Source organism: Myotis nattereri (assembly GCF_964212035.1).
Source record: "Myotis nattereri genome assembly, chromosome: 1".
NCBI lineage: Eukaryota > Metazoa > Chordata > Mammalia > Chiroptera > Vespertilionidae > Myotis > Myotis nattereri.
Genome location: NC_138075.1, coordinates 183,195,117 through 183,219,361, shown reverse-complemented (window position 1 = coordinate 183,219,361; position 24,245 = coordinate 183,195,117). Strand labels below are relative to the sequence as shown.

The window sequence follows — 24,245 nt, the reverse complement described above, 5'->3', positions numbered from 1 at the left end:
AGTTCTTTTTAAAAAATATATTTTTATTGATTTCAAAGAGGAAGGAAGAAGGAGAGAGAGATAGAAACATCAATGAGTGAGAATCATGGGTTGACTGCCTCCTTGCACGCCCCACACTGGGGATCGAGACCGCAACCTGAGCGTGTGCCCTGACCGGGAATCATAGATCGATCGATGCTCAATCACTGAGCCATGCCGGCCTGGCTAGATGGTTGTCTTCTTGACATGCCCTCACATGGTAGAAGTGGAGAGGAAGCTTCCTGGGGTCTCTTTTATGAGGGAGCTAATCCTACTCATGAGGGTTTCACCCCCATGACCTAATCACCTCCCAAAGGCCCCACCTCCAAATGCCATCACATTGGGAATTAAGTTTCAACATATGAATCTGTGGGTAACACAAACATTCAGTCTACAGCACACCCAATGATCTCAACCTCTTCTTTTTGCTTTTATCATAATATGTATACAACTTGCAATTACTTTATCTACTTACTAGTGGTGTTGGGGGAGAGGGATGAGGTCTCATTCTGGGATATTATTTCATAAGGACAGGGACCTCACCTGTCTAGCTTGTTCACTGTTTTATCTTTAGCACCTAACATGTAACCTGGCACCTAGAAAGAGGCAATTGTTGTTGGTTCCATTGTTGTTGAGTTCTCTGTTACTGTCAAAAGAATTTCAAATTATGAGCTCAGGCATGAGTCTCTTCATTTTTCTACATATTTTGTGTATTTCATATCAGAAAGCATCTACTAATGCTTGCAGAACCATGCCAGCATTCAGTAATGTATAATAAAGGATGCTATGTAGGTCTAAGCTAGCCCTGTGAATAAATCCCTCCTAATAAAAGAAATTGAGATTTCATGATTAAGGGGTTTAGAAATAATCAAGAGGAAGCTAAAAATAAAACTAGCAGAGGAAGAGTGGACCAAAGAATAGCTACTGGCATGCCTTCCAAAATGATGTCCCAGATTATGATTTCATGAGAAAAAAAAAAATAAAACAACTGCTTGCTAAGCTATATAAAAAGGATGAGTTCTGGGAGAACTTAGAAACTAATCATTGTTAGGCCTATAGAATTTAGCTACTCTCCACAACCTAAAACTTTCCAGGAACCCATTTTTCCTGGCCATTCTGTTCCCTAGTCTGACTTCCCAACATCCTGGTGATGTGGTAGGATCAATGGTCTGGTCTTCATTACCCAAACCAGGCCAGCTAAGTTAAAAAAAAAAAAAATTGTCCTAAGGAAACAAAATGAACTTTTCTGGTTTGCAAATACGCAGTGACATCTCTGCTCAGGCCCTAGGCAATTCAAACCCTAGCCTGTTCTTTGGTGTGTGTGTTTCATGTTTGCCTCATTACAGCAGTGAAACCATGTCCCACCTCCTCTAAGCTACATTTCAAAACTGAGTTATAAATAAAATGTTCCTTCCTACGTGGAAAGCTAGTCTCTTTGTCGTCATCTTTAGAAGGCTTGAAAAGAGCACCACTTTCGAAGTCAGAGAACAAACTTTCCCAGTCATCCCTTTATTCAGCTCACTCCCCACCAACCTGTGAAGTTCAGTCCAGGCCCTGCCACCCCTGGGAGTTTGCTATTGCTCCAGTTCACACTGATCATCCTGAACCCATGCAGCTTAAGTTGCTACTGTTTTCTAATTGCATAAGGTAAAGGAGGAACAAAGTGGGAGGTAGTGGGAGAAGCAAGAGAGAAGAGATACTAAATTGTGCCACGGACTATGTCATGCATGCACATTACATAGACAATCTCATTTACTCCTCACCACAACCTTATAAGGAAGAATTACTCTTCACCTTTTTCCACTGTACAAACTGAGGTTCATAAGAGGCTAAGAAACTTGCCCACAGTTCAAGAAAACGTAGTCAGGATTCAAACCTTGGGATCTGACCACACAACTCATGTTCTTTCCTCTGTATTGAAGAATCAGTTTTATCTCCTCTCCTACTTCACCCCCAAGCACAGGTCATACAAGGAATCAGATCAGGAAGATGAAGGATATGAAAGCTGTGGCATGTTTCAGGAATAAATATCCTGACAGGTATCCATTAGCTGTAAAGCAGGGCACTCAGAGTTTTGGAGATGGGAAAGGGAGCTCACATTATGGTGAAAGAAAGAGCTATTTATAGAGCATTGGGCACATGGTAGAGACACTCCTAACCAACATAGAAGTATGATATCTAGAACCTAGGAAGTAATCACACCTCTGCCGACTCTACTCACCTAACCACATCTGTAATGTTTATTGCAGTTTTAGTCACCCGGGGATGTGTGCTGTGGGATCCACACGAAAAACATGAGAATACTATCAGGAAATGAGAACTCTTTAAGGAATCATGGCTAAATCTTCAAACAATTAAAGGGCCATCTTTGATTAACAAGATACTTGGAAGAGTTCCATTAAATTCTAGAAAACAAAAGCAAAACCAAAGAATTCATGCTACAGGAAAGCTCATTCTGATTTGCTGGGTAAAAGAACTTGGACAATTCAAACATCCAAAACTGAAACAGGCCTTATCTGGACGTTGGCAGTTCCCAGAGTTGATAGGCTCCCCACACAGCCTGGAAGACCCTTCATTAACTATGTGGTAGAAGATATTTGTAACAAGGAGTTAAGAATGGACTAAAGCTCTACAAGATCTCATTCAATGCTGTGATTCTGCGACAAATTGCATTTTAATAGAGTTTTCTCTCATTGCAAGGAAATTTGTATTTGTTTCCTACTGCTGCCACAACAATTTACCACAAACTTAGTGGCTTAAAACAATACAATTTATCATCTTACCATTAGAAGTCTGACAGGTCTCACTGGGCTAAAAGCAAGGTCTAGGAAGGGCTGCCTTCCTTCTGTAGGTTCTAGAGGAGAATCCATTTCCTTGTCTGCTCTAGTTTCTAGGCGTATGGCCCCCTTTCTCCCTCCTTAATGCCGCAGCAGCATTCGAAGTCTCTCTCGCATATCGCTTCGCTCCAACTTCCTTGTCTGCTTCTCTTCCATTTCTACGGACCCTTGTGATTACATTGGGCCCACCCAGATAATTCAGGGTAGTCTCTCTAGGTTAAGGTCAAATGATTTGCAATCTTAATTCTATTTGCAGCTTTAGTTCCCTCTACAGGTAACTTAACACAATCACAGGTCCCAGCGATTAGGAGACATGAATGTCTTCGGGGTCATGGGTCATGACTATCCCATCAAGGTTCTGACAAATGCCACCAGTACATCCCACCAGTGCAAGCTGACATGTGACTCTTTGCCTTCCCTAAAGATCACAGGGGAAAGGAAAGGGATTTGGTGAGAGTATATCAGGCCTCCTCAAGTAAACTTGAGACACTCATCCTCTACCTAACCCAAATCAAGCAAAGAAAATTGCAAAAAGTATTTTTCTGATTAACTAGATCTTACCTCTTGACACAGGATACCAAATGACTCAGGTGAACATTGACCCCCAAACATTCCTTGGGACCTAAGGCCTAAATGACTAAGCAAATATATCCATAAAAATTATCTAATCAGGGAGCCTCCAAAATTGATAGGCTATAAGATTAGTCAGAAAGAAAAAATTAAAAGGTAGCTAGCTCTCCTCTCCTCTCTCTCCTTTTGTCACCAGTATATATTAGAAGTTAGACGTGTCTTCCTTGTATCTCCCTTCCCCATGGCAGACACTACTACTCCTTCAGCCTTTCTCGCAGCCTGCAACAGGCTTCAGAAGTCTTCCCCAGTCTGCACCCAAACCAGTTACTAGCAATTATCACAGTTGGCACATGAGAAAAAACTATTTGCTCTCTCCTTAGGAAAGACTCTGTTTGGTGGGTTGGGGTTTAGAATTGTTGTTATTGCTTTAATAATTGCTTTGTACAGGGCAATGAACTGGAAATCATGCCTTCAGGAAAAAAATGTACAATTCATAATCTCAACTGTCTAAGGAATATGGTCTAGTAACATTTATTGCTATTTTGGCTTTTTAAAATATGTTTTTATATTTAAAAGGGAGAAAGAGATAGAAACATCAATGATGAGAGAGAATCATTGATGGGCTGCCTCCTGCATGCCCCACACGGGGGATCGAGCCCACAACTTCAGGCATGTGCTCTGACAGGGAATTGAACCGTGACTTTCTTGTTCATAGGTTGACGCTCAACTACTAAGCCACGTTGGCCAGGTACTATTTTGTTTTTTATAAGTAGAACTCCTTATTTCACACCATCCTTGCTTGTATTTACATGGAGTTTTGTCATTATACTACCTTAGGAACTCCCTAATTTGAATCACAAAGAAATCCCTGATTGGTTATTTCTTTTCCATAGGCATACTTATCCTGGAATATTTTTCTAAGGGCCCTTCCAGCCACCATAAATGGTCAATCAGTCAGGATTCTTTCTGTTGTAGTTGACAGAAAACTCTATTAGAACTAGTTGAAGCAAAAAAGGGAATTGATTGACTAACATCCTAAAAAATCAAGGTGTAAATCTGGCTTTGGCCATTTTCAAAGCCTCCAATGATGCTCTCAAATCATCTCATCCTCAGCACCACTTCCCCTCTCTTTCCCCTTGTTGACTTCATTCTCCAGCAGGCCCTTGCCTTATGGGGACAAGATAGCTCACAGCAGCTCCAACTTACCTCTGGTCTCCAGAAACCTCAGTAGAAAAGAAAATTCTTCTCCTCTATCTACTTCACCAAAGGTCCGGGACTGAATTTAATTTTAGTGGCTTATTATTGATCTAACTCAGGTCATGCGCTCACCTGTGAACCAATAACTCTGACAAGAGAAATGCAAACCTCTAATTAGCCAGCCCTCAGCACCTGCCAACTTCTGAAGGAAAAGTTCAAAGGTGGCTGCATTGAGTGCCATTTGAACCACATGAGATAAAAGAAGAAAGAAATGGATTCCCCCAAGAAAAATCTGGGTTCTGTTATCAGGGAAAATGGATGCTGGGTAAGCAGAAATATCAGGCAACCCATATACTTGGTGACAATTTGAGTTAGATTACTAGCAACTCTGGTTCAACATGAGCTGAGAACAGGACAAGGAAAAGAATGCCATCATTTGGATAGGAGAGTGTATGGAGGATGCTGTCCAAAGCTTAGACCACAGTCCAAGGAAGTGGGATTAGATGGGACTTCACAGTAGAGGGGCCCTGGGCGATTTGCCTGATATTTTAGGATTAAAGTCCAGAAGATATAGACAGCCACTGAAAGGGGAACACTCACCAAATTCACAAGCCTCATTCATTTTGCTTAAGCCTGAAATAACTTCTACATTAAGAAAATAGAATAAGGCCCTAGCTGGTTTGGCTCAGTGGATAGAGCGTCGGCCTGCGAACTGAAGGGTCCCAGGTTCAATTCCAGTCAAGGGCACGTGCCTGGGTTGTGGGCTTGATCCCCAGTAGGAGACGTGCAGGAGGCAGCCGGTCAATGATTCTCTCTCATCATTGATGTTTCTATCTCTCTCTTCCTCTCCCTTCCTCACTGAAATCAATAAAAAAATTTTTTTAAAAAAAAAGAAAAGAAAAGAAAATAGAATAAGATGACAAAATGATTTGGTATCAGGCAACCTGGTTTGAGCCCCAACATTTACCAGTGGTATGGTCTCAACATATCACTTAACCTCTCAAAGCCTCAGTTCCTTGGGATTAATAATACTTCTTACCTTGCAGAGAATTAAATGTGACCTAATGTGTAAGAAGGATCATTTCTTAGGGTCATTTCTTAAGATGGCCCTCCCATCCACATGGCTATTGCAATGAGACTTCGCTGCTCCTCTCTTCTGTTCACCCTCCCTTGGAATCCAGGCTGCCCTGGGAGTTGCTTTGTTCAATAGAATGAGGCAAAAACGACGTGTGGTTTCTAAGGTTAGCCTGGAAGAGGCTTTACAGCTTCCATTTTTTCACTTTTGGAAAACTCCCTCTTGGAAGCCAGCCACGACGCCATAAACAAACTCAGGCTAGACTACAGAATAAGGAGGAGCAACATATAGAGAGACCCTGAAAATGGGAAGCTATCTTGAATGCCCCAAGCCTACTTGAGCTCCCAGCTGAACGCAGCTGCAAGAATGTCCTCAGCTGCATCACATGAAGAACATCCCATCTGAGCACAGTCAACGCACAGAATAATGAGAAATAATAAAGCCCTGCTGTTTTAATCCACCACGTTTTGGGGCGGTTTGTAACACAGAACTAGTAACTGAGACAATGTGTAGAAAGAATGTTTCTGCAGCTCTTGCTATACTTTTCCTGCAGTATTCCTCAAGAGCAGCGGTTCTCAACCTGTGGGTCGAGACCCCTTTGGGGGTAAAATGACCCTTTCACAGGGGTCGCCTAAGACCACCGGAAAACACATATATAATTACATATTGTTTTTGTGATTAATCACTATGCTTTAATTATGTTCAATTTGTAACAATGAAAATACATCCTGCATATCAGATATTTACATTATGATTCATTACAGTTATGAAGTAGCAACAAAAATAATTTTATGGTTGGGGGTCACCACAACATGAGGAACTCTATGAAAGGGTCGCGGCATTAGGAAGGTTGAAAACCACTGCTCAAGAGGAATTTTGTTTGCACTTTAAGCAAAACAGTTCCTTATTTGTAGGACTGTCTTGTGTTGTGCAAGAGGCCCAGCATCACTGATCCTTACTTGCTAAATCCCAGTGGTGCTCTACAGTCATTGAGAGAATCAAGGACACAGGCCCAAATGCCCCTTGTTATGATACAAATCCAAGACGAGCACTTCCTTCTGGGAGGGCGAGGACTTCAGAGGTTAGCCTCACTAATCAAAGGCGGGAACTGTATTCTTCCTGTGTTTCCTGATCCTCATTATGAGTTGAAATGCTTTCTTCCCTGGCATTGCATGTTGCCTTAAAAAGAAAGGACTGCAAGCCATAACCCCCTTGGTGGGATAACTGAATGTCCTACTTCAAGAATGGCCTGGGCTGCTCTACACTGTGCACATTCTCTGTTCTAAGTGCCTAAAGAGAGGGTCGCTTCATCCATACACTTTCCTAGGGGAGCTGCTGAGTCAGCCCAAACCGGAAGGCGTGGCCGAGATCATTTGCCCCAAGCATGGCAGTGAGCGAGTGAATGTTGCCTTGGTTTACCCACCTACACCGACTGTGATCAGCCCCTGTTCCAAGAACGTTGGTGAAAAGCACAGAAACCAGTGACCTTTATGGCTGTGGAATTTCCGTGAGGAGACTCACCTGGACCATGTTTCGTACCTGGTAACCCTCCACACTCGCCCCGTGTCGTGAACTTGAGCGCATGGTTCAGGGTGCTCTCAGAGGAGGGAGCACACCGCCTGGCCTGCCCATGAGGTGGGGAGGGGCTGGGGGACGTCGGGAGAGAGAATATGGAGCAAGTGTTTTACAACCAGAACCTCAAAACTGTGATCCTCCAAGGAGAGCGCTACTTGAAGAAAAGACAAAAAAGGTCGAATGGCTTCTCAGGGACTTTGCTCTCTGTGCACAGATAAGCCTAGTTCCAGAGCAGGTAGCAGCAGTATTTAGAGCACTCGGATTTCAGTTCTGTTCAGTGTGAACGAGGCGCGCCTGACCATTCATTGCTATTCCGTAACTAGTGTAAAATGTGTACATGTTTATCTTTATTTTTATAATATGCAAATACATTTAAATTTATACAGTTTAAAAAAAGGACTGCTAATGCAAATACCATACCAAAAGTGAGTTTAGAATGCCTATAAAATTATACTATATCATTTGATAGTAAATAATGCAACTAGATGTGGTAAATCTGGATAGATTTGGCCTTAAAGGGGCTCCAAAAAAAAAAACTGTCTTCTACAGTTAATTAAAGTGTGGTTAATGTAGAAATCATCAGCATTCTTTCTCAAATTTGTCTCATTTACTTAGCACTTGAAGCTCAGGAGAAAATAAGTAAATGAACATTATTCTTGGCTGCATGACCATCCTTGTCTTTTTCTCTTGATGGATCTTTGTAACAGAAACTCATAGTTTAAAAGAGTGACATCACAAGCTAGGGTGTTGCGGAGATGAAACTTCTTGAAAATAAATACCGCTTTCCAGGAGGCAGAGGACTTAAGAAGTGACCTCCTAAAAGGGAGTTGCCATTAACCATGACTATTTATCTGTTCTTTGTAAACAGCAAGGAAGACCAAAACGTTATCTGTTCATTTCACAACAGTGGAATTCCAGAGCTTATACTTTCTTTCCTGGAGAGCTTCAAACTTCCAAGGCCAACTTCAAGTGCAAGGTTTCATTCAGTCAGTCTAAACCATCACTACTTCTGACTTAATAAGATAAAAAATATTCCTTCTACCCAATCCTTTTACCCATATCCATTTCCCCCTTTCATATTCCTATTAGTTTATAATCTCATGTTCCTGCTAAAGTATTAGCTGAAATTGGGATGGTAATTTATTTGAACACATCTCTGTCGATTTAGCTCTAAACAAAAGCTAGTATGCTAGACTTGCACATACCATCCAAAGAAGACACAGGATGCCAAGTTAGAATTTGGAATGAAGCTTCCAAAAATAACAAAATTATACTTTAAGTCCTTGTATTATACTTACTCAAGATTGTACAAATTCCCTACTAATGTTAAAGAACTAGAATAAAGAAGTAACTATATTATTAGACAAAGATAAGATCATCCTATATAATAAAGATATAATATGCAAATGGTCGTTACGCCATGAAACATAATGACCAACCATGTAACGACTGGATCACGGATCAGCAGGAGGGTGGGGCAGCGAGCTACAAGTGGGCAGCGGAGAGCTACAGGAAGGGCAGGGCAGCAAGCTATAAGGGGGGCGGGGGGCAGGGGAGCTACAGGAGGGCAGGGAAGTGGGCAGAGAGATGCTGGAGGGTGGCAGCAAGCTACTGGCAAGCTACTGGCGCACGGATTCATGAGCAGGGCTACTAGTATACAATAAAAGGCTAATATGCAAATAGACCAAATGGCATAACAACTGGTCACTAAGACATGAGCTGACCCCCAGGGGTCATACACAGAACATGGCGGGCATTGGCCGCAGCAAGATGGTGGAGCAGGTGAGCAGGGGCACCAGACCAAGATGGGGCACTGGTTACTGTCATCGGGGCGAGCCTTTGGTGGTTACTGAAAATTCTTTGCTCCTGTGCAGTGCAGTCCTACCCAACACTCGCACCCACTGCCAGCACTGGAGCTGCTGCTCGCACCTGCTGCTGGCACCCGGCACTGGCCCCGATTGCTCGGTGCCATCAACAGGTGTGAGCAGCAGCTGCTGGCCCTGATCACCCCTGAGGGCTTCTCTACCTCCCCCTTCTCCTGAGGGGTAATCAGGGGCAGCAGTTGCTGCTTGCACCCACTGCTGGCGCCGGCCCCAATCGCTTCGCACTGTCAGCAGGTACAAGTGGGGCTGGCGCCATCAGCGCATGGGAGCGGCAGCCATGGGAGCAGAACGGCCTGCAGACAGAGGTCTGGGGGTTGCTGTTGGAGGGGCAAGGTGGGGGCACAGAGGATGGGTCAAGATCTGCCCCTGTGCCCACCACAGCTTCTCAGCCCACAGTTCCTTTCAAGGTGCATGAATTCATGCACAGGTAGGATCCCTAGGCCTGGCCTGTGATCAGGGCTAATCTTCCCTGGCTGCCAGCAGCCAGCCCCACCCCCTGACACCACTGCCGGTTGTCCTCTGTGTGTGGGGCAACTGGTGGGGCAATCTGGGCCCTGGTACCGCCTGCGTCCACTGCCACCCACCCTAGTTCCCAGTTCCCCATCAGGCAATTGGAGCCTGCTGGCCAGGGAGAGGAATCAAGAGGTTGACAGGCAGGCCCCAATGGGGTGGTTGGGGCCTTTGAGCTGTGGGCAACCCCTGTGTTGAGTGTCTGCCCTCTGGTGATCAGTGCACATCATCGCTGACCAGTCGTCTGCTGTCCGATAAATTTGCATATTACACTTATATATATAGACTAGAGGCCTGATGAATGAAATTCGTGCAAAGGGCTCAGCCCTCACAGCCCCAGCTGCCTTGCCCCCTGCGGCCCCAGCTGCCTTGGCCCTCTTGGCCCCACGGCCCTGCCCACTGGTCGTTCTGGAAGGTCGTTCTGCTGTCCAGTCTAATTAGCATATTAGCTCTTTATAATATAGGATAATGACATCAGTGTTTCTTGTGGATATGTACAGATCGGACAGTAAAATAAGCAAATGCAGGAGCTCTCAGATTTGAAAACTAACTACTATATTAAGGAAAAGAGAGAGACCTAAACACCCAATCAATTAAAGTTTAAACTTAAAATATATTATTTAGAAAAAATCTATATATGCTAGAACAGTATGTTACTTTTTAATCCTGGTCTATTTTAGAAAAATCTGTTTCTTGGTAAATGAGTACTACATTTATACTGCAAGTATATTTTTAAGAGTTTACATTTCAAATCCATATAACATTTATTTTAATAAAATTTGATATTGTAAAAATAAGAAGAGAACATTTTTCACTTTACAAAAGAAAGGACTCACAACCAGGTTTCATTACATAGTAAGACCTTTTGAGAAATTTTAATGTGATTATACATATTAAAAGTTAATGCTTATACAAATTTTGAGAAATTGATCTTTTGTGTAAATTGAGATACACCTCTCTAGCAAGGGCTATGATCATTTTCAATTCCCCAAATATAATCTCTCAAAAGCCCTCTCCTCTTTATCACCCTAAATTGTCTGTTATTAATAGTCAGTGAACTCTGCCAGGAAGAAGCCTCCTTCATCAAAACCATAACTCTTTTTTCTAGTGTCAACCAAAGAAAGAGCAAAGAACAGATATTTACTTAATGTGGTGCCATCAGCCAATCCAGAGAACTAGTCAATTCAAACTTCAAAATAATTCCAAGAACCTGAAACATCTAATAGTCCATTAACACCTATGAGGACTTCACATAAAGTAATCTGCAGTGAGATTTTCTTTTTAAAAAATTTAAACTCTTCCATCCACTGTGCAATATAAAAAGCATCAGGAAAGTTGTGCATCTCAGATGGACAAACTATTAGATCTATTAACTAAGCAAAAGTAGGAAAAGAGGTCAACTTACACTAATTAATCTCAATCCTTAAATCTGCCCATGTTTCAAGTATAAAATGGTGGAGAGAGACTAAAGTCAAAGTCTATCTTAATCTGAAGCCAAGCTCTCTCACACTGTCTCCTGATTTTCCTCTATGAGTTTTTATCTGAATCATGAACATCAGTTAATGTGCTTTATGGCTGAATCTTGGTGAGGTTGTTCTTGGGTTGTCTTGAGGGATGAGCTAATGTTCTTAGCTTCCACCAAGCTCATTTCTGTTTATCTTGATCATGAAATATGCTATATTTGAATTAAAATATGAAGAAAAGGAAAAAGAAGAGGCCATCAGAGAAGCTGAAAATTTTTGAAGCAAACAGGAAGAAGCAAAGAATAATATGAAACTTTGTGCAAAAGAGATAAAACATAAAAGAGGGGAAAGGAAGAGGAGAAAAATTGAAAGATGTAGAGAATTCAAGTACAAAAAGATCTAAGGACTTCCTTCCAGAGGCGGCAAACTGGGTAATTTGGGCCAACTTTCTTCCAGAAGGAAACTAAAATATCAGGGGGAAATATATAAATCATGTTTTTTAAAGTATCAAAAAGCTAAAAAGAGAGTGTGGAATTACTGGGCCATGACCTACAAGAAAATAGTAATCTAAAGGTATGAGTCTGGCATTTTGCCAAAAGCATGTTGGCCAATCCAGAAAAGGCAGCTAAGGGGTTCAGCAGTGTTTCTGACATCTCATAGGGCCAGAGAAACAAAATGTGCAGTACCACTGATAGAGAAATTTGTAAGTCTTCTCTGAAAGACAGTTAAGGGGGCCTAGACAGTTTGGTTCAGTGGAGAAAGCGATGGCTCTCAGACTGAAAGGTTCTGGATTCAATTCCAGTCAAAGCCATGTACCTTTGGTGCAGGTTTGATCTCTGGCCCCAGTTGAGGTGTGTGGGGGAGGCAACCAATTGATGTGTCTCTCTCACATCAATGTTTCTCTCTGTGTGTCTCTCCCCCCTTTCTTCCACTCTTTCCAAAGATCAATGGAAAAAATATCCTCAGTTGAGAATTAACAACAACAACAAAAAAAAAAAAAAAAAAAACAAAGACAGTCAAGAGAGATATAAATAAGTAGAAAGATACACTACGTTCATGGATTGGAAGACTCAATATTGTACTGATGCCCCAAGACATAAATAAATCTATGGAACAGCAAAGAGCAACTGGACATGGGCTCATTTATATATGGCATTTGGCATACTACAGATGTAGCACTCATAGAAGTAGGGAAAGGATGATTGCTACAACTTGAAATCCATATGAGTAAAATGAAACTTGACTTCCAGCCTCACATTCCATCAATACCTTCACCCTACATAATACACATTAAAAAACTCTTGTATTTATGCATTTATGACATAATGTTTATAAAATCACTATAAGAGTAAAACTTCTTAAACTTGAAACAATACATTTTCATAAAAAGTAGAATGAATAAATAAAGTGTGAAATGTTCATACAATGAAATACTTTAGTGCCATGGAAATTAATGTGACATGATGGATAAATCTCAATCATATTTTATCTTCAAGAAATCCATCAATTCTAAGTCCTGCTTGTTGGTATTGTTATGTGTTCACGCAGACTTTTAAACATGTAGTAGCTACTTCTCCATCCTATTTGAATATTTTGTATGTGAATTTGACAAGACAGTTCCAAAACCTTTTGTATGTCTTGGTGCTTGCCTTTGGCTAAGGAAGAATAATAAGTGGCCTGCTACCTTAGAGTCAGTAGTCGTATGATGATAGCTATATTGTAATTCCTTTTTGAATATATTAGTAAAGACTATGAACATAACATATCTTCTAAGTCTTAAATCATTCATACCCTTTATGATGTTTTTTGCAATATTAACAGCTCTTGGGGAAGACTATTTTTGCACTTGTGAAACTTCAGGCAATTGACATAACATCTCTAAGCCTCAGTTTCCTCAAATGTAAAATAGTAATGCAACCTGCCTCACAGAGTGTTTTGAGGATTAAATAAGATAATTATTCATACAAAGCACTTATAAAATCTCTTATCTATTACTAGAGGCCTGGTGCACGAAATTTCGTACACTGGGGAGGGGGATGTCCCTCAGCCCAGCCTGCACACTCTCTCAGTCTGGGACCCCTTGCTCTTCACTGCCCACCTTGCTGCTCCTTAGCACAGCCTCAGAGGTGGGAGAGGCTCCCACCACCGCAGCTGCCCTCGCCAGCAGCTGGCTTCTGGCTGAGCAGCGTTCCCCCTGTGGGAGCTCACTGACCACCAGGGGGCAGCTCCTGCATTGAGTGTCTGCCCACTGGTGGTCAGTGTGCATCATAGCGACTGGTCGTTCCACAATTCTGTCAATTTGCATATTAGGGTTTTATTAAATAGAATAATTATCTCTGAAAAGGGGTAAAAACTCCCCACCTTAAATGGTTGTTATGAAGACTAGCTACCTTCTCCAGGCAGCTATTGGAGCTGATTGGATTAGGTCTGGGCACCTGAGGTATGGTGACACATGGCGTAACTGTAAAATTATTTCTTTTCCTGGGGAGGGAGAGGAGTGTGGGGGGGGGGGGCGCGGGGGGGAGTGTTAAACAGTATTATGTTCTAATTTGCACTTAGTCATTCTTCCCTTCCCTACTGAGAGGAGCCTGGACCCATTTACATTGTCTCTCAGCCCCCTGAGTTAACTCCACATCAATTCAGCCCTGTCCCAACAAAACTCACCATTTCCTGCTTCTTCAGTCTCCACCCCTCACTTTCACTAGCCCAGGCTAGGCTGCCCCCACAGAAGGTAGATATAGCAAGTAACAAAATCAATACTGATAATGTTTCACATCTTTATTCAAGTCTTAATTTGAAATAAATACTCAAAAGGCTCAATTCTGAAAAGAATGGGTTCTTGTCTAAGATTTAGGATAAATTCATAACAAATGATTGTGTTTTGTTTGACATATGATTTAAAGTAGAATTTAGAATTTATATTCTAAATTCAAAAGTAGAATTTAGAATTTATATTCTAAATTCAAAACAATTTAGAATATAAATAAAATGGGCTTGTCCTACCTGGCTTGACTCAGTGGATGGAGCATTGGCCTGTGGACTGAAGGGTCCCAGGTTTGATTCTGGTCAAGGGCACATGCCCAGGTTGTGGGCTTGATGTCCAGTGGAGCACCTGCAGGAGGCAGCCAGTCAGTGATTTTCTCTTCTCATTGATGTTTCTATCTCTCTTTCCCTCTTCCTTCCTCTCAGAAACCAATAAAAATATTTTTAAAAAGGAGAGAAAAAAGAAAAGAAAGTAAAAGAAGAGACGAGAAGAGAAGAGAAGAGAAGAGAAGAGAAGAGAAAATGGGCTGAGTGAAAATGCCATGTCAGAACACATTATATAAGACTTTATAGATTTGTGTATAATATCTGCATCTAGTGGGCTGGTCAAGGATTCTATTAACTTAGTAATCAGAGAAGCAAGCATTCATTCATCTATCACTACGACAAATAATGTGAGATGGAAACAGATCCAGGTTCATCAGCCACATTATTAGAGCTGCTACTCTCCCTTTGCACTTGACTCACAGTTCCATTACCAATAACCCATGGCCTCAGAGTAACTAAAGCAACAAACAAAACAAAACAAAACAGCCATGGGCCACTGGGATCCAATGCAATCATCATTCAGCAAAGCTATAGCTAATGGCTACTGATTCAATCACTAGAGTCCACACTGACCCTGTCCAGTTCTCATTACCACATTAACCTCATCCTGAAATTCTCCAAAGATATTTTTCTCCCAACAAGTTCCTCTTTGGAGATGTACCATGAAACACTGTAATTCATACATTAAATGGTTTATTCCAGACATCCACCTAATACTGATTTCCACTGTTTGCCTGACTGAAGCCTGCTTGTTACTATGAGACTTTGCCTCTCCAGTTAATTAATATTTTCAGGCACTTGTCTGGAAGACAACCACAGGCGTTGCTATGTAATTGCCATTGTTTACCACAAATTGCAAGGTGCCATGGTTACTTCATCCTTGTCACTGTGATCACTAACATCATCATCACCATCATTACCAATATTTATTGAATGACCACTTAAATGCACTCAGCTCCACTAAGTGCTCTAATGTGCCCTACAGCACAGCTGGCCAATGAAGGCTAATCACCAAATAGCACACCAGAGTCTTACTGCTATTTCAGTGCTATTTTTTTAAAGTAATCATTTCTACTCACTTTTGGAACCTAAAAGTTAGAAGCATAAACATTAGCAAATTATCCCTTTATTGGGTAATCTATATCTTTTTAATCTATGTGTCTAACACATATAGGCTCTCTTCATATTTGTTAATAAATGACGGTATGAATGAATTTAATAAACAAGTATGCAGAAACTTGTAACAAAAATATCCAATGAAATCTCAGACTCCAGATAAACAAGAGAGAGTTAAAAGTAGCCGATGCCTCTTAAGCATATTGTCCTCCTTCATCCAACATTGTGTCCAGGGAAAATTAAGTCACATTTTTTTCCCTTTAAAGGAAAAAGAAAATTACAGAAGGCAGATGCTCAGAGGTTCTCTTGAGCATCATATGATCTGACATTGCGGAGTTTAAACTTACTCTGTTGAGACACAACTGATGCTCACCTATGCAAAAGACTCTCATGGGGTATTCCAGGTTAACTGTACCCCCCCCCCTGCTTTCTCTCCTCTTCAAGAAATGATAGAATGTAAGGGATATGGACATGAGTATAGGGATAACCTTGAATTTGCTTTTATTTCTTTAAAACAAAAAAGTAAATCTTTCAAATATCTTGGTGCCTGAACTTTATTGGTAAGGGAATTACTTGGAAATATATTATAACTTATTGTAACATGTCTTGATCTCTCAGCACAGCAGCCAAGAGACCTGAGTTCTAGGTCCTGATCATACAATAATTAGCCCTATGAATTTAAGCAAGTCATTTCCCTTCATTGAATTTCAGTTTTTTTGTAACATGAGGAGTTTGAATAAGGGCCCCACTTCAATTCTAATTACTCTACCTGAGGGCTGCTTTGGAGCCCTCCTTGGATGCTGAAGTTAGTCAAATATGGCCATCCTGGGAAAAGCTAAACAGGACTTCGAGCTTTATCAAGAGTTTTTATATGTCAAAGCAGTTTACCTTCCCAATCCTTCTTCCAGTAATTTCCACATTATGTAGACAAGAGTCAACTGGAAACCTTCCTCAAGCATCAAAGGTCTCAGATGGCTGGATTCTATAAGTTAGCTTTTTGGACATTTATGTATTCTTTGCTCAAACTTTGTCCCATTGGAGATCCATCTTCTCCCCTTCTATAATAATCTTGCTCAGTCTATGTGGTTCAAGTACAAATCTCTGCATCCTAGAATAGACACATGATACAAGCTTTACACTTACAGGACTCTCGATTCTCATGACGGTTTTGTGAGGTGGACAAGGTAGGTATAATTCTGCTTCTCACTGTAAATGTAATAAAACAATTAATTGGGTTTCATGACTTCATTAAAACCATACATACAAGAGCTGCTGCTACAAAAACCCCAGAGTTTTCCCCACTTCAAATCTGGTGTTATCTCCATTTCCCTACAAGATTGTGAGCCCCTTCACTTATCATTATATCCTTATTCTGTAAGTAGACAGAAAACTTACCCAAGATTCTGAGAATAAGGTTAATATCATCAACAAATGTAAAAGAAGAAAGCAGAATTTAGCAAAAGCCAATATAAAGATGCAGAATGTCTCTACAAGATTAAAGGTAGGAAGAGCAACACTGGCAGTAGCTTAATCAATAGTATTGATTTAATGTCAGGAAAGAGGAGTTTCAACATGGAAAATTTTAAAAACAAGGGTCCAAGAAGGAAAAAAAGGCAATGCTAATCCAACAATGTCTATTTGAAAGAAACATATAATGAGGGTGACAAAAGAATTTTAGTGAGTGGAGAAATATTCTACGATGAGGGGCAAGGCTAGTTTATCAACCTCACAATAGCCTAAATAAAATATCTCTCAAGTTGATCCTCTTCACTTTACTTGGTATCTATGTACTAACTCGTGACTTTAAATAACCTGGTCACTCTAATTTAATTTAGTTCAACAAGCATGTTTTAAGTATCCTGTGTACAAGGTATTGTGTTGCAGATTGGAAATAAAAGAATGAGCAAGAAACAGTCTCTATACTCAAGGGGAATGAATGAGATAAAGGTGAGAAAGAGCCCCATGATTCTGACTTGGGCAACTGGTGGATGCCATTACCTGATGAATATAAGAGGAACAACAAGAAGGAAGATAGGAAAGAGAAGTTTGGTTTTTGAGACATCAGATCAGTTAGGAATGGCTTTGGCTGCAAGAAACAACCTCAAGCAACAGACATTTAATTACCACAATATGAAATCACAATAGGAAAAATGCAGTATAGGCTAGCGCAGTGGTACAACAATATCACCATGGATGCAGGCTTGTTCCATCCTTTCTTTCACTATCCTTGGTACTTCGCTTTACTTGGTATCCATGTACTAACTCATGACATTGTACTACTAACCTTGGCATGCTGGCATTTTGTCATTGTGCTTGTTACCTCATATTGCAAATTCCAGGTTATATATCAGCTATGTGACTAAAATGTCATTTGTCATCCCTCTTTAATGTCACTATAATGTCTCCCCTAAACCCCAACATATCAAAAATCAGAATTGGGTGAGGCGTGCCATGAGTGAGCTGTCAGTGTGCAGGTGAGTTGGCGCGGTGCTCTGTATGGTAGCTGTGTCAGTGTGTTATGATGCTATCTCGTACCAACCTGGCTACTGGAATCCCTAATAGTAAAGTAAAAAATACTCATGACTCTCCAGCACAGATGATGGCTCCATTGACCTTCAGTTTAAGAAAAGCCCACCTAAGATCCCACTTAAGGCCATTGCACTTGCTACAGTGCTGTTTCTGATTGGCACCTTTCTCATTATCATAGGCTCCTCCTGCTGGTGGGCTATGTCAGCAAAGGGGGTGTTGCAGAACAGCAGGTCCTGTCCTGATGATGGCATCCTGGTGTTTCTGCCAGGATTTTACCACCTACTTATCACCTACTATGCATCCAAAGGCTACTGGGGTCACTCCTATGTGACAATTCAGACTTGATGTCTGATACCCACCTCAGCCCTGAGAAACAGTCAGGTGGGACTGAGCTCAGCTTTAAGATACTGAGCAGAAACTATGGATGAGGGCTAAGAAATTCTACAGTTTTCAGATGTTTCACAAAACAATGGCCAGGTTTTATGGGTCTATCCTAAAGATGTTAACTGAGTTTACAATGAGCTAATTAGGGCATGCTCTATTTTTCATCTCCTAGCCCTGACAGAAAGCTGGCAAGTTTTTCCACATGAACCTGTATCGTGGAAGAATAGCAATGTTAATTGGAGAAAGTGGAAAGTATTGCTGCCACCACCCTTTTAAGTAGAGCACTTCTTTTAAATAGTCTTTATTGATGGTTTGTTCTTATAACAAATGGAAGAATGCAGTAAGTCAAATTTCTTATTACTAAGTAATTTATTTTGAAAATACCTAAGTATCTTACTCTCTATGCTCTAACTTCATGTTCAAGTGAAAGATGTTGGCAAAATCAAATATTAGTGTGGATTCATCTGTAATAGTTTTTACTTGCTTTCTTATTAAGAGTAATGAGGAATTTTAAACCTCAGAGCAAGTTTTCAAAATGTTAACACTCTCTGTTCACCACTCCTTGGCTAGCTCTGATCTGGCTCACCATTAGGTTGGGTACCATATAATTTGGGTAATTCTATCCTTTATAGATTAAAATGGATATCATGCCATTAAGGACTGGACTTTCGACTGTTTTCTAAGGGAAAATGTAGATAAGAGTTAGAGTTTATAACCTCATTGTTAGCACCTTGTATTAGTGATGTCATTCTCAAGATTTGGCCTAGATCCCTAGGGAACTAGACTGCCTTAGTGTGATTGCTTCCTAGCTTGAAAAAAAGTGACTTATGTTCAAAAGAAATTAAATTGTCAAAATCTTAAACCCTACACTTAAGTAAGTTAACTTTAAACATATTTCAGAAAGCAATTTAATGATTATATGATATCTGAGTTTCCCTCACAAAGAAATCAACAATTATATAAAATTCAGTAATCCAACATGAAAGATAAAAACCAAAAATGTATACACAAATCTACTCATTATTCTCCATCCAGTTACTACACCGGTGGTAAGAAAAGTAAAAATACAGTCGTGAATGCTAGCTGGATGGAACTCATTTCCAGAAGAAAAAAAAAAATGCAAACAGCCATTAAACATGTAAAAATCTAAAAAGTAAATTGTAAATGGCATTTTCTTTAGAACTCTTGGGCAGTCGGAGGCAACGATGAAATGGCATTCTACAGATCATCCCCACTGCCCTGTTCACACCCGTTGTTAGAGCCATAGTGCGCCTGTTGAATGTAAATTGCTTTATGAACAGAGCCTTCCTGAAAGTAAACAGGCTGGATATTGAAAGAGCCATCTAGTTTGGACCTTGCTGATATTATAGCGTCTTGATTTCACCAGATGGGAAACAGTAGATATAATTTTATTTATGCATATCAAAGATAAGAATAGTTTTGGGGTTTTTTAACCTAGACAAGTAGATTAGCCAACAGCTCCTGTAAATCCACGAATGAGAGTTAAATAGTTACTATCAATGACTCATTAACACGTGCCCACTTAAGTAAATTGCTGTATTACTGAACATATGTTCACTGGAATGTGTAAACAAGGCAAGAAACCTGATTCCATTCATTCTAGAAAGTTGTTCTTTATCAAAGTTAATGATTTCCAAACAGAATTTCTGTTTAGAGTAACAGGGCAAGAGGCAACAACACAAAACACATCCTCCGCAGCCCAGAATGTTTATTCCTCTGGAGAAGAAGCCATCCTTAGAGCATGGGTGGGAAACATCCGGCCCACAGGCCATAGAAGGCTCAGGAAATCATTTGGTCTGGCCCTGCCAAGGCATTAGGGGTGAGTTAGTTAAATGTTTGACCAAATATAGCAGGCTAATTTTAAGTTGATCATTTTTTTTATGGCCCACAAATGATGTTATAAATATCCAAATGGCCCTTGGCAGAAAAAGGTTCCCTACCCCTGCTCTAGAGACAGACCTGCACAAAATGGCATTTAAAAAAAGCACTGATTTCTTCTCACCACCCTTTTGGCAGCTGCTCACTCAAAGGACATGCAAACACAACACACACATGCACACAACACACACACACACACACACAAACACACACACACCAATATGCCTAGCCAGACTTCTTGGATGAGCCTCTGTTCCTGAAAATCCAACACTACTTTTATTTACTATTGCCTTTAAACTCTTATGTCCTCAAAATCTGATCTATTCAGAAGCTAAAAAGAAAGTTAAATGTAGTATTTACACCAGCAGAGAAGGACTGATGGGACTTCTCCAAAGGGCAATTGCATTTTAAAAGAATGAGTTGGTCCAGACATATGGAAATTTAATAGTAGGCCCTCAGGCAAAATATGCTCCTTTCAGGCCTCCTCTAATCACAACATACTCTACTTAAAAAAAAAAAAAAAAAAAGGCTTTATCAAATGTTTTTACTGTTCTTCAACTAAGGCATTTGACCAAAACATTCCACAATACATCCAGAAAATATTATAAGCCAAGCCAAACACAAATTTTTTTCCTTTAACTATTGAATAGTGTCAATTACTAGCAATGCCTGCATGAAATCTGAGAGCTCCTTCTGTGTGTAAATGTCAAAGGCCTATGCTATCAAAGGATCGTAAAAGTAAACAGAACTCTTAAATACCCCTGGTAGAGTCTCAAAAAGAAAGTGTGGATTTGCTTTTGGAAACAGGTGGTGCAAAGAAGCTAATTTGTGGAACTCTTGATCCTCTAATCCAGCGCTTCTCAACCTGTGGGTCTCGACCATCAGAAGGCACATATAGCATATCAGATATTTACATTACGAATCATAACAGTAGCAAAATTACAGTTATGAAGTAGCAACGAAAATAATTTTATGGTTGCGGGTCACCACAACATGAGGAACTGTATTAAAGGGTCGCGGCATTAGGAAGGTTGAGAACCACTGCGAGTCTAATCCAATGAAGAAGAGCATCAGAGTAGATACGCTGAAGCTGTGAAGGTAGACATCTGGTTGATTTAGGAACAGGCCCTTTATGTAGACCTGGGCAAAGCTTTCTAAGCAGAGACGACAACAATGCAATGAGTTTGACTTCTCATAGAACAAAAAGATTAATTTTTTAATTCAGACAAGTAGAGAGCAAGAGAAAAAGTTATGGGGAAAGAATTCAGAGGGCTGGAGAAGAGCCAGAAAATGTAGACTTTATAAACTGATCACTTAACACCTAGGGTTCTCAGAATACTCCAGACAAAATATATGTCATATCAGTCTGGATCCTCGTAAGATACCAAAAATCACTCTGAATCTTAAAAATAGAGAAAATTGAAGTTGGGGGATTGATTAAACAGGTAATCAAAGAGCCCAGAAAGCAAGGAATAAGACCACAGTAGGAATCCACTTCTACACTGGGGCAGGAGGAATTTTGTAAGGAAATGGCATCATCAGAGCCCAGGATCATATGGCTTTAGAATAGTTAGGACCAGGTAGGGGTCATCATACAGAATCTGGGCATCATGAAGAAAGCTGTCTCATGGGAGAGGAGCCTCACCCAGGACAGGGCAAGAGGAGAAATACCTGACTTATCTTCTCCTGCCCAGAAATTTTCTACCAGTTCCTCCCACTGACCCAACATACCTGAAAATATAATTTTCCATGATACAGAGCAGAGCAAGGGAAGGATGGGAATTGGATCTAAGAGCAAACCGGCAAATGCAGGCACATAGGTTGGCTCTAAGAGGAAAGGTAGAGACAGGGGGAAGATGGCGGCATAGGTAAACGCCTGTATTCACCACCTCCCACAACCGCATCAAAATTACAACTAAAATACAGAACAACCAACATCTAGAACCACTGGACAGCTGGCTGAATGGAAGTCCTACAACTAGATAAGTACAGAAGAAAGCACACAGACTGGTAGGAGTACAGAGGCGCGGGATGGGCTGGTCCAGCACCCACGTGTGCCGCTTTTTTAATCAGGAGGGAGATCACCTCTGTGGAGACCACCCAGAGGAGCAAGGGGTCTCAGCCCCACACCAGATACCCAGCCCAGGGTCCCAGAGCTGGGAAAAGAAGTCCCTCCGGGCAACAAGAACTATGGGCTGTAAAAAGCAGTGCGGATTGGGGCTGACTTACATATAGGCTGCTGGAGACCCAGCTGTTCCTCTTAAAAGGCTGGCACCATAAACTGAACTTACAAGGTCCTGCTTCCTCTGAGCTCCAGCACCAGGCAAGGCTCTGGGGAACCCAGACAGATGCGTAGAGGAACTGGATTGTCTGCCATCAGGACAGGAACTCAGGAATGGCTTTCTCCCAGACAGAGGTGCTGGCAGGGATCATTGTTCCTGTGCTGGAACCTCTCTGGTTGCAGGGCTGACTGGCAGCCATTTCTGTTTGCTCTGCCCTGGTGATTCCCTAAGACTCCGCCTCATCCAATTTACAACCCCACCCATGCAGCAGCTTTTGCATATGATTGGCCTTTCCTTGCTCAGGGTAAAAACCTGTCAAACAAGCTGCAGCTGGGTCAGGGAGCACCAACCCTGTCAATAAAATGCCCAAGACCCAGCCCCAGCACCAGCCTGCCTTGCTTCACAGCTGGGCCTCATCTGAGCACTTACAAACCTGATACAAAGAGGAAGAATATGAAGATCTCTCTGTAGCTCCTGCTGGGTGGCCCCAGGCAATGGCTGACTTTGCACCTCCCTGGAGACCCAAGAGCCAGTGTACCCAATGGTCAGTGTCAGACCATACCAGATTACAACTCTACACATCTATAAGAGACACACTCAAATGGCAGACTCAGTGAGTACCAAAGCCCCACTGAAGTCCTGCTCTATAGGGGTGTCTCCTGCACAGCAGCTCCCCCACTATAGTCACAGCTGGTCCCCACAGCCAATTCCTCCCAGTGACACCAATAGCAATCAAGTCTCAACTATAAGACTGTGCCCATACCACACAAAGGGGTGCACCTAGAGCTCCCAACTCAGGTGACTGGGAAGGTTGAGTCACTGGACTCTATGGAACACCTACTACACATAGCCATTCTACCAACTCAAGGAGACATAGCAGCTCTACCTAATACATAGAAACAAACATGGGGAAGCAGCCAAAATGTGGAGACAAAGAAATATATCACAAATGAAAGAAATGGAAAAAAGCAAACTACTGGATATAGAGTTCAAAACCACAAGTATAAGGTTATTCAAGCATCTTCTAGAAACCTCCAAAAAAATGGAGAAGGACCAGTCAGAAATTAAGCATACACTGACTGAAATAAAGAATAATATACAGGAATTTGACAATAGAATAGAAGATTCTGAGAATCAGATCAACTATTTGAAATATGAGAAAGCAAAAACACACCCAACCAGTAGAGCAAAAAGAAAAAAGAATCCAAAAATATGAATAAATCAGCTGATTTTGCAACAGAAACTATGCAGGCCAGAAGGGAGTGGCAAGAAATATTCAAAGTGATGAATAGCAAGGACCTACAACCAAGATTACTCTACCCAGCAAAGCTATCATTCAGAATTGAAGGTCAGATAAAGAGCTTCACAGACAAGAAAAAGTTAAAGGAGTTCATCACTACCAAACTAGTATTATATGAAATGTTGAAGGGTATTCTTTAAGGAGAGGAAAAAAAAGAAAAAGAAAAAAATCAAAAATATGAACAACAAAATGGCAACAAATATATACCTAACAACAATTAAATCTAAAAATCAAAATAAGCGCATAAGAAATCTAATAAATAGAATCAGAGGCATGGAAATGGAACGGACTGATGATTCTCGGGGGGGGGGGGCAAGCAAGAAGAGATTAAACAAAGATCTGATATGCATGTATGCATTACTTATGGACAGAGACAATAGGGTGGTGAAGGCCTGGAGCGGGGCAGGAACCAGGTGGAAGGGGTCAATGGGGGGAGAAGGAAGAGGGACATCTGTAATAATCTCAACAATAAAGATTTTTTTAAAGGAAGAAAAAAAAGAGGAAAGGTAAATTCCAC

At 41.1% G+C, this 24,245-nt stretch overlaps 1 pseudogene across 1 annotated transcript; it reads left to right on the top strand.

The window, feature by feature from the left end:
• Positions 1-17,852: 17,852 nt before the first annotated feature.
• Positions 17,853-18,208, top strand: LOC308534659 (transmembrane protein 230-like; annotated as a pseudogene). The gene has a single exon. The product of its transcript is annotated as a transmembrane protein 230-like (transcript).
• The last annotated feature ends 6,037 nt before the right edge of the window (positions 18,209-24,245 follow it).